The following is a 16,705-nucleotide window of genomic DNA, read 5'->3' as shown; positions in this document are numbered from 1 at the left end:
CCAAGTAGTATTCTAAAATATATAGTATTTAAGTACTGCAAACACAACACAGGGTGGGAGAACAGACTATCTAAAGGGTAGGAATAGATTCTCAAGCTTTTCTTGGAACCATCTAGCCCTCATCACTTATCTCTTATATGAGGTAATCTAAGAAGTTACATCACAGAGTCTCTGAAACTTGCAGATTTCCAGCTGAAACCTGGTTTGTTGTCTTTCCTGTGTTGATCCTAATGTACAGATATTCCAGGACTATAGTTTAACAAATTAGATCCTGATTCAAAGAAGCCTTTAAAAGGTGTAAGGTACTGCATTACCTCGAATGAGGAAAATAAAATGACCTTTTAATTTTCTTTTAGTGTGATTTAGTGTGAATACATTAGATTGAATGACAGAAACTGGGCAACCCTTCATTTAAACAGGGGTAGACATAACTTCAAGCTCTGACAGACATCCATGGCCTATTCAGCAAATTGATTCAAATTTTCTTCTTTGTGTTCGTTTCTTCTAATTGCTGTTCTGAACATATTTTCGTATGCAATCACTATAAACAGAGCAGTTACCAGCTGTATGGTCAGTTAGCACCCACCATGTTTTGAACAGGCTAGGCAAAACCATCACCTTGCATAATCTGTTATATCAGAACATTCATTTTGATCAGTTGTCCTCAAGACGCATTGAATACATCCTATGAAGAAGAAGGGAGCACAGATGTGGTGTAAGCAACTACTTCAGAAAGGCAAGTAAAGGAGGCTGATGGGAAAATGTTGCTATCCTGCTGTTCATTGCCAATGTTTCATAACCATAGTGATGGTACTAAATCTTGAGATGGAGTTCTGTAGGGCAAATAAACTTGTGCTACTCAGATTTTTGTAAAGGCGTCTGCTGGGGGGTTGACATTGGTGGTACTCAGATTTTTGTAAAGGGTAAGGTGTTCTGCTGGGGGGTTGACATTGTTTTTCTTTAAACTCATTGATATAATGTACAGTTCCACTCTACATACCGTGCCGTTACCAATGCTGTCAGCTAAACCACAAAAAAGCCACATTATTCAAATACTATTGAAAGAGTGTAGCACTAATGATTTCTACTCATTATGCAGCCAAAGAACTCTAGTACTGCTGAATTGAAGGCAACTGAGTGAATGGGTAATATGGACCATGTCTTTGGGATACATTTCAACCTTCTAATGGCTCAAGAGTTCCTTTATTTCCCTCTCATTTATATTACAATAATTAGGATGAAGTTCCCTGGATCCTCAGTTACACTGATGCACGGCTCATTTAAGCAGAGTCAAGCCTATATTTTTATGTATTTGCATGCAGAGACTTAGTGCCATGAACACTGTGCAAATGTCTGTGTGTATAAGCACAAGTATGTATGTACAGACACTCAGAAGTGTACAGATGTCAAATATATCTTGTAGTTTAGCATCAAGGAGTTTTGTCTAGAGGAGTCTGCACGTGCAATACTGTGTGCCCATATAGACTCTGCATAAAAACAGAATTAAAATTTTATGAACATTTTCATCTTAGGTATACTGAAACGATAAAGCACAGAATTTGATCTGAGGCATAAACCCAGGAAAATAGCCTTTCTACTGCCTTGGAAAACTCCCTCTTGAAATCAGAAACATCAAGGTGCCCATTAAGAAAAGAATGAATGTCATTGCACAGTAGTGAATTGCTCTCCATGCTTCAGCATCCTTCTGAAATGGAGAAGCAGGTTATACCCTTTCTGTCAACCACCTCGTTAAGAAAGGAATTGTCTGTGTTTGTGTCACAAACGCCCCTTCATCCATCTTTTTTCCTGATCATGAAAGAGTCATTAGTATTTGAATCCAGGCAGGCAGAATCATCCCAACTCTTTCTCCTTACTAGAATTTGTATGGAACCATCAATGAATCGAAAAATACCTTTAAAAAAATTAACAAGTAGGTGTAAATACCACTTGAACTCCAGGATTTGCCAGTGCTTTAGGTCTCCTCATTGCTCTTTCCTGTTGACTCTCAGGGAATATATTTTTTTCACTCTTGCTATCAGTTGTGAGCAGCAAGCAAAGGACAAAGCAGGAGTTGCTCAAAAGATTTATTTTGTTTGTCATGATTATTGACAAGCTAGGAAGGTTAAAACTTAGATCTCACTGAATGCCTGGGTGAGATGACTCTTGCGCACCAGGAACAGAGAACATACAATTAGTGCTCTTGCGACCAAGAAGGCAAATGGCATCTTAGGGTGCATTAGAAAGGGAGTGGTTAGTAGGTCAAGAGAGGTTCTCCTCCCCCTCTACTCAGCCTCGGTGAGGCCGCATCTGGAATATTGCGTCCAGTTCTGGGCCCCTCAGTTCAAGAAGGACAGGGAATTGCTTGAAGGAGTCCAGCGCAGAGCCACAAAGATGATTAAGGGAGTGGAACATCTCCCTTATGAGGAGAAGCTGAGGGAGCTGGGTCTCTTTAGCTTGGAGAAGAGGAGACTGAGGGGTGACCTCATCAATGTTTACAAATATGTGAAGGGTAGGTGTCAGGATGATGGAGCTAGGCTTTTTTCAGTGATATCCAGTGATAGGACAAGGGGCAATGGGTGTAAACTGGAGCATAGGAAGTTCCACGTTAACATCAGGAAGAACTTCTTTACTGTAAGAGTGACAGAGCACTGGAACAGGTTGCCCAGGGGGGTTGTGGAGTCTCCTACACTGGAGATATTCAAGGCCCGCCTGGACAAGTTCCTGTGTGATGTACTGTAGGTTGCCCTGCTCTTGCAGGGGGGTTGGACTAGATGATCTTTTGAGGTCCCTTCCAACCCTTGGGATTCTGTGATTCTGTGATTCCTTCTTGCTGTATTCCCCATCTGCCTTCCACCTAACATGCTTATTCTGGCCAAGTGAGATCCAGTCTGTTGTCAATTAGTTCCCCTATGCTCTAAAGGCTGGACTGAGGACCCCTCTCACCTCTCAGAGCCATTCCTAGAGACCAGAAAAGTTGTCCTTAATAGACAGTTTGTGTTGGGTTTACATTGGTATCCCAATCTACATGAACTATATTGACAGTACCCGAAGCATAGTTCTCTTGTTCATCATGAATCATATCAGATTAATAGCTCCATTCAAAAAGTTTATCTTCTCTGTGGTCATCCTCACCTTATCCCTTCATGCATATCTGCAAACAAGAATTTGGAACACATATTAAGCAAAAAATGTCAACCATCGAGGTGCAGGTAAGAAGGCAAACCAGCTTGCTTTCTATTTCAATGAATAAGGCATATTTACCTAGTTTGCTACTGTGTCTCATTTCAGAACTGATAACATCTTGCAAAGGAATGACAGTTTCTCCTAATGAGCCAAAAGGATGGCTAGTCACTGCTGGAAAATACCTGAAAACAACATATAGGAGTTTATTAACAACCTGTTGATGTCCCTCTTGATCAGGAAGCACAGTTCTGAGAAGAGCGTCCAGATGGTAAAAAGGATAAAACAGTCTATTCAACCTGCTTGGAAGGCATGGAAAGCATTACCAACAAATGAAAAGGCATTAGCTCACTTGATCAAGATGACATGTGGAGAGTATATTTGTTATTTTCTTTTCAGATAATACATGTGAAGTGGAAAGCATCAGGTAATGAAGAAACTTGAACAAATTGCTTTCCGTTTCAGCACATGTGCTAGTGTCAGCCCCAGACAATGAAGCAAGCAGGTTCTGATGAAGAAAGTGAGAGTGTTGATCCTAATTGGAACAGACAAAGGCATTTCTCATCCTGGATCCTTTGTTTAAAGGTTGGCTCTTGGCAGGCATGCAATAGCTCAGTGCACTAACGGCACTGGTTACCAGGGCGTCCATCATACAGGCGATGTGCAGCAAATTCAGAAGCAGACTTCATGCCTGGAACTGGAACACCTGCCAGAAGCAGATAGGTCATTCTCCTCAAATAGTGATAGAATAATTGCCTCCCAGTGGAGGGCTAAAATCTGCTGGCAGACCTTTTGGGGATTCTGCAGCTATTGCTTATCTGCCTGATCGTTGCTGAACTTAAGGAGAGCTTAACAGGTTACCTTCAGCATGAGAGTAAACCCAGAAAGTAAGCAATTTTGGAACTTGGATCAAAGACTGAAACTTAACACTAGGAGACCAAAATATATATGACAAAATCCAAATGTACAAACAAAGTTTTCTAGACATTTCTTAAGATTTTTCAAGAATTAGGGTTTTTCTAAGAAATGGTGTAAGTTGTACATATAGAATAATAGAACTATAGGATAGTTAGGGTTGGAAAGGACCTTAAGATCATCCAGTTCCAACCCCCCTGCCATGGGCGGGGACACCTCATACTAAACCATGCCACCCAAGGCTCTGTCCAACCTGGCCCTGAACACCGTCAGGGATGGAGCATTCACAACTTATTTAGGCAACTCATTCCGGTGCCTCACCACCCCAACAGTAAAGAATTTCTTCCTTATATCCACTCTAAACTTCCCCCGTTTAAGTCTTGTCCTGGGTTCAGCAGTAGCAGTCATTTTTTCTCCTTCTTAGTAGCTGGTGCAGCTCTGTGTTTTTGATTTTCAGCCTGGGAACAGAGCTGATAACATATTTAGTTTGACCAAGGACTTTGTGAGTCTCATGCTCTGCCAAGGAGGAGGGGAGGCCGGGAGAAAGCAGATACAGGACACCTGACCCAAACTGACCAAAGAGCTATTCCATACCACAGCACGTCATGCCCAGGATGTAACTGGGAGTTACCCAGAAGGGCACTCTCTGCTCGGTCAGGCTCATTTTGGCAGGTGGTATCATATTCCCTTCCCTTGTTATTTCTCTTACCATCATTATTAGTGGTGGTAGCAGAAGCGATTTGTGTTATACCTTAGTTACTGGGCTGTTCTTATCTCAACACGTGGGAGTTACATTCTTTAGATTCTCCTCCCCATCCCTCCGGGAGCGGGGGAGAGTAGACTGCGTGGCTGACTTGCCGACAGAGTTTAAACTGCAACAAGTCTGAACCCATTACCCCTTGTCCTATCATCACAGTCCCTAATGAAGAGTCCCTCCACAGCATCCTTATGGGCCCCCTTCGGATACTGGAAGGCTGCTATGAGGTCTCCAGGATGAACAGCCCCAACTTTCTCAGCCTATCTTCATAAGGGAGGCCCTCCTCTGGACTTGTTCCAACAGTTCCATGTCCTTTTTATGTTGAGGACACCAGAACTGCACACAATACTCCAGGTGAGGTCTCCTGAGAGCAGAGCAGAGGGGCAGGATCACCTCCTTCGACCTGCTGGTCATGCTCCTTTTGATGCAACCCAGGATACAGTTGGCTTTCTGGGCTGCAAGTGCACACTGAATCCGGCTCATGTTCATTTTCTCACCGACCAGCACCCCCAAGTCCTTCTCTGCAGGGCCGCTCTGAATCTCTTCTTTGCCCAGTCTGTAGCTGTGCCTGGGAGTGCTCCGACCCAGGTGTAGGACCTTGCACTTGTCATGGTTGAACTTCATCAGGTTGGCATCAGCCCACCTTACAAGCGTGCCGAGGTCCCTCTGGATGGCATCCCTTCCCTCCAGCGTATCAACCAGACCACACAGCTTGGTGTCATCGGCAAACTTGCTGAGGGCGCACTCAATCCCACTGTCCATGTCAGCGACGAAGATGTTGAACAAGACCGGCCCCAACACCTATCCCTGAGGGACATCACTCGTTACTGGTCTCCAGCTGGACATTGAACCATTGACCACAACTCTTTGCATGCAGCCATCCAGCCAGCAACCCTTGAAAGCAGCCCTTTTTAATTTATTTGCTCTTGGAGTGTCCAGCATTAGCAACAACTGGCCTTATGTCATTGTTTTTAAAGTGCTGTAAGGGATGAATGCAAACTGAATTAAAAAGGAGAAAACATTTGTCAAAATTTAGTTGAAAGACTGCCCCTTGATATTACGATTCCTGCATGTAAATGTTCTTTCTCACACTTTCTTCATTTAAGGTAAGGGGTATTCTAGTGGTTAGTTTAGATTAAATCTTGTGTGTTATTGGCACATGAAGGTGACAGGATTTATGTCTGGAGTGGTTTTACAAGGGAAACTGGTGAGGTAGTCCTGTTGTGCAGATGAGTGCTATAAAAAGCTGCTCTTGCAAGTGTAAATGTTGTACTGGATCTTGTCTTCTCGGTTTGACATCAAACAGAAGATAATGCATTCTGATACCCAGGGTTACTATCTTCACATTTTTTAGGACAGTTCTAAAGTGGAAAAGAAGGTTAGATACAGAATCAAAAGATAAATCATAAAAATCATAGAGTCATTTGTGTTGAAAGAGACCTTTAAAGGTTATCTAGTCCAACTCCTAAATGAAAAGTTTTCTTCTCTTTTCCATATCAAAGCATTGTACTGTAAATAGAGAGTAGTTTTGATCTGGTCAGGTAAGAGTAGTTTTACTGTTACCCTATTGCTGTTTATGGACTGATCCCTCTCTACCATTCTGGTGTCTCATCTGCTCATAATCACTTACCTGTGACTTTCCTTTCTGTAAGTTTCAGAAAACTGTCCTTGAATGTAGTGATATAAAAAGGGAATACAGATACAACCCTCTGAGAACACTTTGGAATTCAGCCCCCAGAAAAATTATGTCCTGACTCTGATACAGTAGGAAATTACTTTGCACTCTCAGGGAATGGGTAAAGATGTCTCTGAACATTTACTGCAGCATTACTCAGTGTGGGTCTGCAGTTTTCTGTGGCAGAATGATCTGAAATCTAAGCAAGGTCAGATACTTTGTTTATACAGAAAACAAACAAGACCAGTGTGTAGCTGTAGACGTAACATCTAGTAATGTTCTCATCTTCATTTGCATTCCCAACTAGACTGTGAAAAGACCCATTGCATTTCTAGGAAGTCATAGAAACTTAAGGTTAAATCAATATGATGATGTAACTGATCTTTTGGAGACAATGCTGAAACTCAGTGGCAATGACTTCAAGGAAGAAAAAGCTTAAAGAGATGAATTTTCCACTGGAGAACCGAACAGATTAGGGGGATACATCTGAGTAAATCACAGAGAAGTTGCAAATTAAAATTTGTGTCTATATATACTTATGCATAAAGCAATGTGAATAAATGTAATCTCAGGGTGCTACATCATTACCTGATGTAAATTATCTCAGCTTCATTGATTTCGGTAAGACTGTCAGAATACATGTATTATAAAGAGGGACATCAGCTGGTTTATTTTCATAGAAAGTCTATCATCAGTCCATCATACATTCCTACAGCAGTGGGTAATACTGGGTAATTGTAATTTGAGTTGGTGGGTAATACACGTTTCAAGATATCAGAAGAAAAATGTTTTGAAAAGTTCAATCAGCACCCAGCAAAAAGCTAGCACTGAATGTGAGAAATAATGTCAAATATTTTGTCAACCAGAACTTTACACAGTGAGGAAAATGGTAACGTGTATCTAATATTTTGAAATATTCAATTGCACATGGCTTCATTTCCAACTTTGTTCTGAACTATCCAGTGTAGAAATATGTTTTAGGAAAGTGAATATGTTTTATGACTTCCATGCAGAGTGCTTCTAGTACTGTTCTTTTATTGCTGCTCCATAGAAATATCAGCTCCTCTTTTTTAAGTAATATTTCAAAGTGTTTCTCTTTGAATGGTAAGCTCATAGGCTGCTGTGTGTATTCTCTAGTGTGATCTTGTATGTGGTTAGTTAAGAAAAGACAGACTCTTTAATAACCCCATTTGCTGGAAAAATAATACTTAACTAAAAAAACAGCTCATGTTATTGATTGATTGATGGCTTGGCTTCGCGAGCAAAGATTTGGGAAGGGCTTTAACCATGCTTACTACAAGCACGATGACCAAGGGCATGTGGAATATGCAAATCTGGTTGGAAAAAAGGGTGCTTAGGCCATCAGGAAGTGTCTGACCAGGACTGTCATCTCCTGAGCAATCTTGAGCTACCCATGCAAGGTTGGATCTGCAGCTTCCCATGCACTTTGTCACCTACTGTTTCGACCCTCGCCCGCACATACAGACAAGTGAGAGTAAGCCCTTCCAGCCTGCAAGCTCATGTTATAAGACAAAATGAAGTGCACGTCATCTTGTATTGCAACACAGCTCTTGACAGAAAGGGTCACGAGCCCTCAGTTCAAGATTTCAAGTCCCAGATGCATGGCTCATGACTCCAGCTCAAACAGAATTCACAAGGAGCCATATGGTACCTTTGAAATGTAACAGGCTGTTTCCTAGATCTTTGTGGACGCTTTTAGCTGAAGAGCAATTTTGAAGAGGGCTCCTTCCATTGCCTGTTTCTTTATTTGGATACACGAAAAGGGAAGGACTTATATCCTTTTCTGAGTTCCTGCTTTCCCCTCCATTTCTGATTTGAAGCTGATACTCCAACAGTGCTGAAGAATGAGGACTTCATCCAAATGTGACCAGGAACAATAATTTTTGTCCTCAGAAAATAGTGCATTTGGAACAAGAAATTCAAGTTACATAAGGTTGTGGAAATTTTTTGGTTGGTTGGCTTGCTTTGGGTATTATTTTATTATTTTTTCTTCCCCCAGAACTATAAAGAAATTCTGTTTGGGGAAGCAGAATGGAGGGGTTTGTATCTTGTCAACTTCCTGCCAACTGAACACTCCTGTCAGTTTCACCTCCTGACCTCTTGTCCATTTCATTTTCTGCCAGAAGGCAGAAAGTGACTCCAATGAGAATGTTCCAGGCAGGGAGCCAGAGCCAGATGCTGGTCACCTGCTTTCCCTGCCTCTCCAGTTCTCAGCATCCCCACCTGGACCAAGCCTACTTTCAGTTCCTTAATTCCTCACATGAAGAGTCTTTGACAATCTTGTTTTCTTCTTTTATTCCCCTCAGACAGATAATAGAAAAGGAAACCATAATCACAATTTTTAAACAGAAATCCTACAGAGTTTTCTCTATCTTTTATTTTTTTTCCCCCTATGGAGAATTTAGATTAGATTTTGTTTTCTGAACGGATTGCTCTCTGTTCAAAAATCATTCTGCCATAAAATTGACTGTCAGCTCTGCTTCCTTCTCCCTCCTCTAATGCCTAAAAAGGGGCTTAGCTGACTCCGGCATATGCAGGAATGGTGCTTCCTAATATACTTGGCATGGCTGGTTGTGTTGGAAATGAGATGAAAGTACTTGAATCATTTTGCTTTTCAAATGGCAGCCTAATTAACATATAGATCAGCTGGCTAACACTTCCATGAAATATGTACGGTACTTGTTATTAAAATACAAGCACTCTTTGAACTTCAGCACTCACTTGAAAAATTCTAAATCTTCCTATTCTGGCTTTGTTTGTAATAGTCTAGATAAGAAATTGGACAGCGAGGGTGCTAAACCTAAGCAATCATTTGGACACTCTTAATGTCCTGGTTGTGCTTTCTGTTTGTTTAACAGCATATATTATGCATAAGGAATCCCAGTTCAAGGATTTATTTAAATGGAATGTGTTACAGAAAATGACAGCAAGAGGATTTCTTTCAAAATTAGCTTGTGTTTTTTAAGGCAGAGTGAATTATCCCCAGGTCCCATGAAATCATCCACAATAGCTTTCATTGGCTCTTGGCAGCAGTGGTACCTTCTGCTGAGGACAGCCAATCAACTGGAATATGCTTTTGTTGCTGGACCTGAAAACTGCATCAGATTGGAGCTTCATGCATGAAAAACAGGGTACTGTTACTACTCACAGACCTGCACGTCCTGGATAGAAAACAGGGTGAAGTCAGTGCTTCATTCATGATGGGGCGAGAGGGAATCTACATGAGCAAACAATTGGTTAAACCTATAAGTGCTAAACAGTAGGTAAGAGAAAATTGAGTGCTCATTTGAGTCTATCTTTTTTAAAAGTCTATATTTTTTAAAGTTTATCTTTAATAAAAAGCCCTGTTATAAAACAACCTTCTTTGCTCCGCATTTATGATGAGTGTTCAATTTACTTCAACATAAACAAAGCAAACTTCAATTTTACAATCATCTGTTTAAGTTCACTCTCTCTATGTATTGTAATACAGTCTGTGGATAAAAAAGGTGGTATTTTGGTTTGATTGCTTTGGGATTGGGATTTTCTTTACTTGGTTTCAGCAATTCCGGTGAGCAAACCTCAGGTGTGTTAATGGAAATAAAATTATTTGGCTCTTCTTTTTCTTTTGCGGTTATGAAAAAATTGGCTAAAGTTAACTGTGGACAGTTCCAGTGGATGTATTTCAGAGCTCACCAGATAGGCAGAGAAATTAACGATGTGTTTAATTTGAAGTCACTGGATTTAGACATGTGGTAATATTGATAAATCTTGCTCTTCAGACAATTATTCTTTTTTTTTTTTTAACTTTTCTTTTAAAAAAAACCTTGGTTTTTATTTCCAAGCTCAATCTTTATCTTTGGGACCACTTTTGTTCATAGTTTTCTACTGACAGAAAATCACGACAGAAAGTGATGAATGAATGGCAGGTGAAAAACTAGAGGAGACAGAGTCAGAGTGGAGACTTTGTGACTCTTCTGATGATGAAAAATTTTCAAAACACTTAGCAAGGGTTAAAATTCAGTCTATATTTTATGATTCTGCTTTTCGAGATAAACAAAAAAGATGACTAAAATACTCATGCTGAATTTAAACATTTTTCAATGTCAAAACTTATTTAGGTTCTGACACTGAGAAGAGACTAAATTAAACAACAATAATTTATCTCTCGCTCCTTCCAGTCCTCTAGGAGGTGTTCCAAGAGAATAGTCAATATACAGCAGATAGATATTAAATACAACCTCACTATCTGGCTGTCCTTTTTCCCTTAGGCTTACTTATCCTCACTGCTGACTTTGCATTGCTGGCAGCATGAGGACCAGCTGAAATGAGTGCATCCTTACAGCTTTTTACTTTTTCCTCTGCAAAAGTCAAAATTGCATTGTAATCAAGATGAAAAAGACATTGTCCATGAAGTAAAATCCAAGATGAAGATAACTCCTAGATATCTCTTTTGCTCTAGCACAAGCACAGAGAATGCCATATATTTTATAGATATATTTCAGTAAGCACAAATAATAAATTGAGCCCAAAGGTTCACCTGTTAGTATGGGAACGAAACACCATTTTTTCCAGAATATATTTTCACCACATTCGAGTCCTGCTCACAGTATCTTCTGTCTGATCTGCCCATATTAGAGGACACATTGCTTCTCTTAAGATTGGGTTGCATGTTTCAAGCTGACAAAAGAATCACAGAATCACAGAATCCCAAGGGTTGGAAGGGACCTAAAAAGATCATCTAGTCCAACCCCCCTGCAAGAGCAGGGTAACCTACAGTACATCACACAGGAACTTGTCCAGGCGGGCCTTGAATATCTCCAGTGTAGGAGACTCCACAACCCCCCTGGGCAACCTGTTCCAGTGCTCTGTCACTCTTACAGTAAAGAAGTTCTTCCTGATGTTAACGTGGAACTTCCTATGTTCCAGTTTACACCCATTGCCCCTTGTCCTATCACTGGATATCACTGAAAAAAGCCTAGCTCCATCATCCTGACACCTACCCTTCACATATTTGTAAACATTGATGAGGTCACCCCTCAGTCTCCTCTTCTCCAAGCTAAAGAGACCCAGCTCCCTCAGCCTCTCCTCATAAGGGAGATGTTCCACCCCCTTAATCATCTTTGTGGCTCTGCGCTGGACTCCTTCAAGCAATTCCCTGTCCTTCTTGAACAGAGGGGCCCAGAACTGGACGCAATATTCCAGATGCGGCCTCACCAAGGCTGAGTAGAGGGGGAGGAGAACCCCTCTCTGAACCTCTCTTGACCTACTAACCACTCCCTTTCTAATGCACCCTAAGAGAGACTACAGGGCCCTGGGACGGCTGGTTAAAGGGTCTGGAGCGCAAGTGGTGTTTGCCTCCATACCTGTTGCAAGCGAGGGTGAAGGGATATATAAGAAGACTCTGCAGGTTAATGTATGGCTACGTGACTGGTGCCAAAGGCAGGGGTTTGGGTTTTTCAGTCACGGGCTGCTGTATGGGACACCTGGTTTGCTGGTGACAGGCGGGATACACCAGTCCCAGAGAAAAAAAAGGGTTTTGGGGCAGGAGTTAGCAGGGCTTATTGACAGGGCTTTAAAAACCAAGTAAGAGCCAAAGACCAAAGGACCACGTACTTTGCTCCACTCACAGGCAAAAAAATCCAGGGTAAATATTTGTCCTTCCCAATTACAGAACTTTTATTTACATTCCCAAGCCACTCTCTTTCATCAAAGGAGAGTTAGAATCAAACAAAGGACAAATAAGAGAACTAAAGTTTAGCTCCTCTTTAAATTTCCATCTGATGATGGGGACTATCACTGTTAAATATACCATCTGGAGATCAAAAAGACACCTGACAATTATGGCAAAAAATATGATATAGTACCAGCTTGACATAACACCGTGCTTGCAGTGGAAGAGTGCATTGCTATAATTAAATGCTAAATAAAGTTGATCTGGTTTTTAACTGATTGGTAGAGAACTGCATCAGTGCAAATAATGCCAGACAAATTGTGGTATTGGGTAAGAGTTATCATAAGCTGGCTGTAAAATATTTTAGGCTGGAAACTAGAGGTAAGTTCCAACAGTTGGAAAAGAGGAGATTCAGAATATCATTTCTATTGGAATTCTGGGAAATTGAGGGCTTAATTAATTTTATGTGGCTCTTCAAGAATTTATGAGTGTGAATAGATGATGTGGTTCCTTGAGTTGGCAGGGAGTCTGTTCAGCAACCCATGAAATAAATCCTTGATGCTGGGTCCTCTGATAACAACCAAATCATCTATATTCACTAGGTTTTTATTTCACCTTTGGTTGAGCATTTATTAGCATCAGGATGAAGGATTAGCCCAGATGAACACTTCTGATGATTGTACTTTTAATTTGTCAAAGACATGGTAGACTTTGTGTGCGTGTACGTTGCAAATGAATTATAAATACATGACTTCATTGATTACTCTGCATTATTACAGTTTTATTAGCAGTGTTCTATGAGGCCACCACAGACCAAAATGTTAATTCAAGACAGCACTTTTTAGTGACCTAGTTGTGCAGAATTTAAGCCTGTCCTAAAGAATACCAGTCATATAATACAGTAAGAATGATAGTAAATATACCGATTAAACAGCACCTTGTCAGCTTTAGTTTCATTTCTGGTAAACCTTCCTAGCCAGTAGGAAGGTAAAGATTAGTTTGATCAAATGTTCAGTGATGTTCTGAGAAGTTACCTTGCTTTCCACCCTCAGGCAGGGGTTATGACTAAATCCCTGAGTGTTTAGGTGATAGCTCACAGAACACGTTAGCAACTTGCAGTGGACTGAGCTCTAGCAGGCTGACACTTAGCTCTCAATGCCCTTGTTTTACAAGATTGTTACTGCATGACATGCTTAGTACTGAGTCATTTCAAGTGAATTAAACCAGAAGGTAAGAGGGGCCATAATTTAACTGAAGCACTTCTTGCGTGCCTTGCCTTCAGAACACTGCTTTTTTTTTTTTGTGTTTCTCACGTCTATGCTGTTAGGGACTGATAACTTAGGGGAAAAAAGTACTTAACCTGTAAAGGTTAACAAATGACCCTCAAATAAAATGTGTCATCCTTCCCCGGAATGAAATAAAAGGGGGAGAGAGAGAAAAAAATCTGTTCTGGCAGAAGGCTTCCCAGTGATACCAAGTGTCCCTATTTGTGCTTTCATGCTCATACTAAACAGATGCTAGGCAGTGAGATAAAGGTTCATGATGATGTTTTTCCTTGAAAGGGAGAGAAAGATGATATAAAGACCAATCAGGTTTTCTGTCCCCCAGCCTTTTTTCAATAAAAATGTTCCTTTTAAATGATCAATCTATATTTCACAATCTGTATCAGATAAAAACTTTCAAAGACTTCAGCTCCTCTCTAAACATGACTTGATTTCATCACAGTATCTGAACTGTAAGTCATAGTGAGGGTAGGTTTTTCTGCAACAGATGGTCTTAATCCCACTATTTGTATTATCCTGTATTGAAAGGCACTATTCTAATACTAGGGAGAGCTAACTGGTGTATAAAACCACTTCTCAGCTTTCAAGAAAACAGATTAATCCTGAGTTTGTTATGATTGCATCATAAACTCAGGTGTAGGGTGTGAAGACTGAAAAAAAGAGCATGTCTGATTTAGCTGAGAGCTTTAAAACAAAGCTGCTTATATATGCTTCCTTTTTAATCACCTTCAACAAAGCTTTTCTGTACTGATGTACCAAACCCCATGGTATCTCCTATTGAAACTCTTCTATGCAGTGTGTACAACTAAATATGTGGGAGAAATAGGCTTTTAAAACACTACAGTGCCTCTAGCACCAGGCAATCAGATCAGTCTGTTTCTCACTCACATTTTTCTGCTTCTGACCAAATCTTCAGTTATGGGTTGAGGGAAAAAGAGACAATCATCATCCACCCAAAATCTAAACTAATGGATAGGAGAACACTAGTGTATGTCTTGCTGATATGATATTCACTAAGTATCCCGCAGTGCAGTTTTCATTTTGCTTTTACATTTTTTTACTTTACTTCCACCAGGTTTTTATTTCCTCTTACACCAATTCTTTCCCTGGAGATGGTAGATTATTACTTCATCAAGGAGACTCACTGTCCCAATTACATATATCTATGAGTTCCTATGACACACTCTGCTTAGTCGGACTTTCAGAATATATAGCACTGTCTATTCTCAACAATAATGCTCATATTCTGTTTGGTACTTGGGAATATCCATTGCAAGCAGTAGTGAGATGGGGAAAGAACAAGAAAGACAGAATGAAGGATAGCTCATTGTATATAGAATTAACCTTTTGCTTGTGACTAAGCGACCTGGACCCTAGGTGGAATCTATAACAATGATAAGGAAGAGAACTCTTCAGTTAATGTTTAGGGAAAACAGTTAGAACCAGCTAAGGAGCTGGCAAACGGACAAAAAGGCTGTCCAACTCCAAAGTTCAGCCAAAGGATGAAGCGATGAAGAGGAAGATGATGAAGAAACGACCACCAGGGGGCCCAAAGCCTACTACCACATTTCAGTGTGCACTCGGGGAGAATTTTCTATAAGTATGATGCAATGTATAAGTACCTTAATGAATATTCATGCAATGTAATGAATATGTATGATTAATGACAATATAATCACAGCTTGTTTGGTGCTCAAGTGAGACACGGTCAGAGGAGCTATCCCCAGTGTCTCCCAGCGCCACAATAAAGAATACCTGCTTGTCAACTTAAACTGTGTTGGCAAGTTCTTAGAGTTTTTCTATTAATCAGAAGGCAATAAAGCTGATGCTGAATTTTGCCACCTTCTGTTTCCATTTTAGCTCCTACCTATTTTGAGGTGATCAGCACCTGCCAAAATCTGTGCATCCACTGTGCATGTTACATGTTGAAATACTGACCCTGGATGCCCTTATTAACCCCCAATAGGACTTATACCATAGCTATGCACACTCACCTCTATAGATGTTCTAAATATGCATGTACACATAGATAGACATATTATAGCAAATATTTTAAATTACCGACCTACACAAGGTTCTTTTGTCACCTCTAAACTTAAACCATTTCCAGTCTGAATCTCCACAATGCTTATGTTTTTTTTTCTTCTACTGTTTTGAATTCTCTTTATTTCTTACCTTTCTATGCATCTTTCATTATCTTCCTCTGTAGGTGTTTGACATTCTGGTTGATCTCTCTATCCTTTCTTCCCTCTGGCTGTTTATTGTCTGTTCCTTTTAACAGCCTCTTTTTCGAGTGTAACACAAGCACATTTGTTTATACATTTAAAATGAAGAAAAATAAGTTATCCCAACCCTCATAGTAATTACTTGTATCCCTGGTTAGTTATGACTTCTTCAAGTTAGTAAACAAGTCTTGAATCTGTCAAAAATGTTTTATGCTGGCACTGTCTAAATATAAGCAGTCTTTGGCTGATATAAACTATAATAAAGGATTATTAAATGGGCTGGTTCAGATTCAGTTGTGAATGTTTTCTCAAATAGGGTAAGAATAATGTCACTGTAGAGAAGAGGGTTCAGGACCACCAAAACCAAATGAATTCTTCTGTCAGTCTGGTAGTTTTGTGTATGATTTCTTATTTTCTTGTCAGTAATTCCTGAGTTCACATATGGCTATGAAGGACAGGATGAACCGGGTGGCAGGCTTTCCAGCTAAGGTTTGCACTTGATCATATAGCTGACAACAGGTGCCGAGGACCAAATGTGGTCCAAAGAAGTCTTTGTGCTGTGGAGTTCAAACTTTTAGTTTGGCAAAGTAAGGCAATTCTAAGGCAATTCTGCAACCAGACATTCACATCTTTTCAATCAAGCAGCAAGTTATAATTTTTGGAGGTGAAAATGTCAAAAATCATAATATGGGAGGAAATAATTCTGCCCAGTCTTCTGTTGTTCCCATATTCATGAGTATCATCATCATTCTTTCTTTTACTTCAAACAAGATGGTTGTTTTATACATGTCTTTACAATTGTTCATTGTAAGTTTAAATTTCAGAAACACAAATAAGACAAAGAGATATAAAGAGATAGAGGTTAAGGTTTGGTTACTAGGCAGGTATAAGCATCCTCTAATGTTTGCCTATATAAATGACTTCAAAGGAAACCTACCAATTTAGTCATACAGTTTTATTATTCATTATCACACTCTCAAAGTTTCATACACTCAT

At 40.1% G+C, this 16,705-nt stretch overlaps 1 long non-coding RNA gene across 2 annotated transcripts; it reads right to left on the bottom strand.

Annotated features, from left to right (window-relative positions):
• Positions 1-2,736: 2,736 nt before the first annotated feature.
• Positions 2,737-11,197, bottom strand: LOC136009450 (uncharacterized). 2 transcript variants are annotated; one of them, XR_010610571.1, is made up of 4 exons: positions 11,068-11,197; positions 9,701-9,765; positions 3,262-3,365; positions 2,737-3,151 (listed from the first exon to the last, which is right to left on the bottom strand). It is a non-coding gene; the product is annotated as an uncharacterized LOC136009450 (long non-coding RNA). The 2 variants fall into 2 exon arrangements; XR_010610572.1 differs by lacking the exon at positions 9,701-9,765.
• Between the last annotated feature and the right edge of the window lie 5,508 nt (positions 11,198-16,705).

This window comes from Lathamus discolor, chromosome 2, assembly GCF_037157495.1.
Source record: "Lathamus discolor isolate bLatDis1 chromosome 2, bLatDis1.hap1, whole genome shotgun sequence".
NCBI classification, from domain to species: domain Eukaryota; kingdom Metazoa; phylum Chordata; class Aves; order Psittaciformes; family Psittacidae; genus Lathamus; species Lathamus discolor.
Note: the sequence above shows the minus strand (reverse complement) of the source record. Positions and strands in the feature narration are given on the sequence as shown.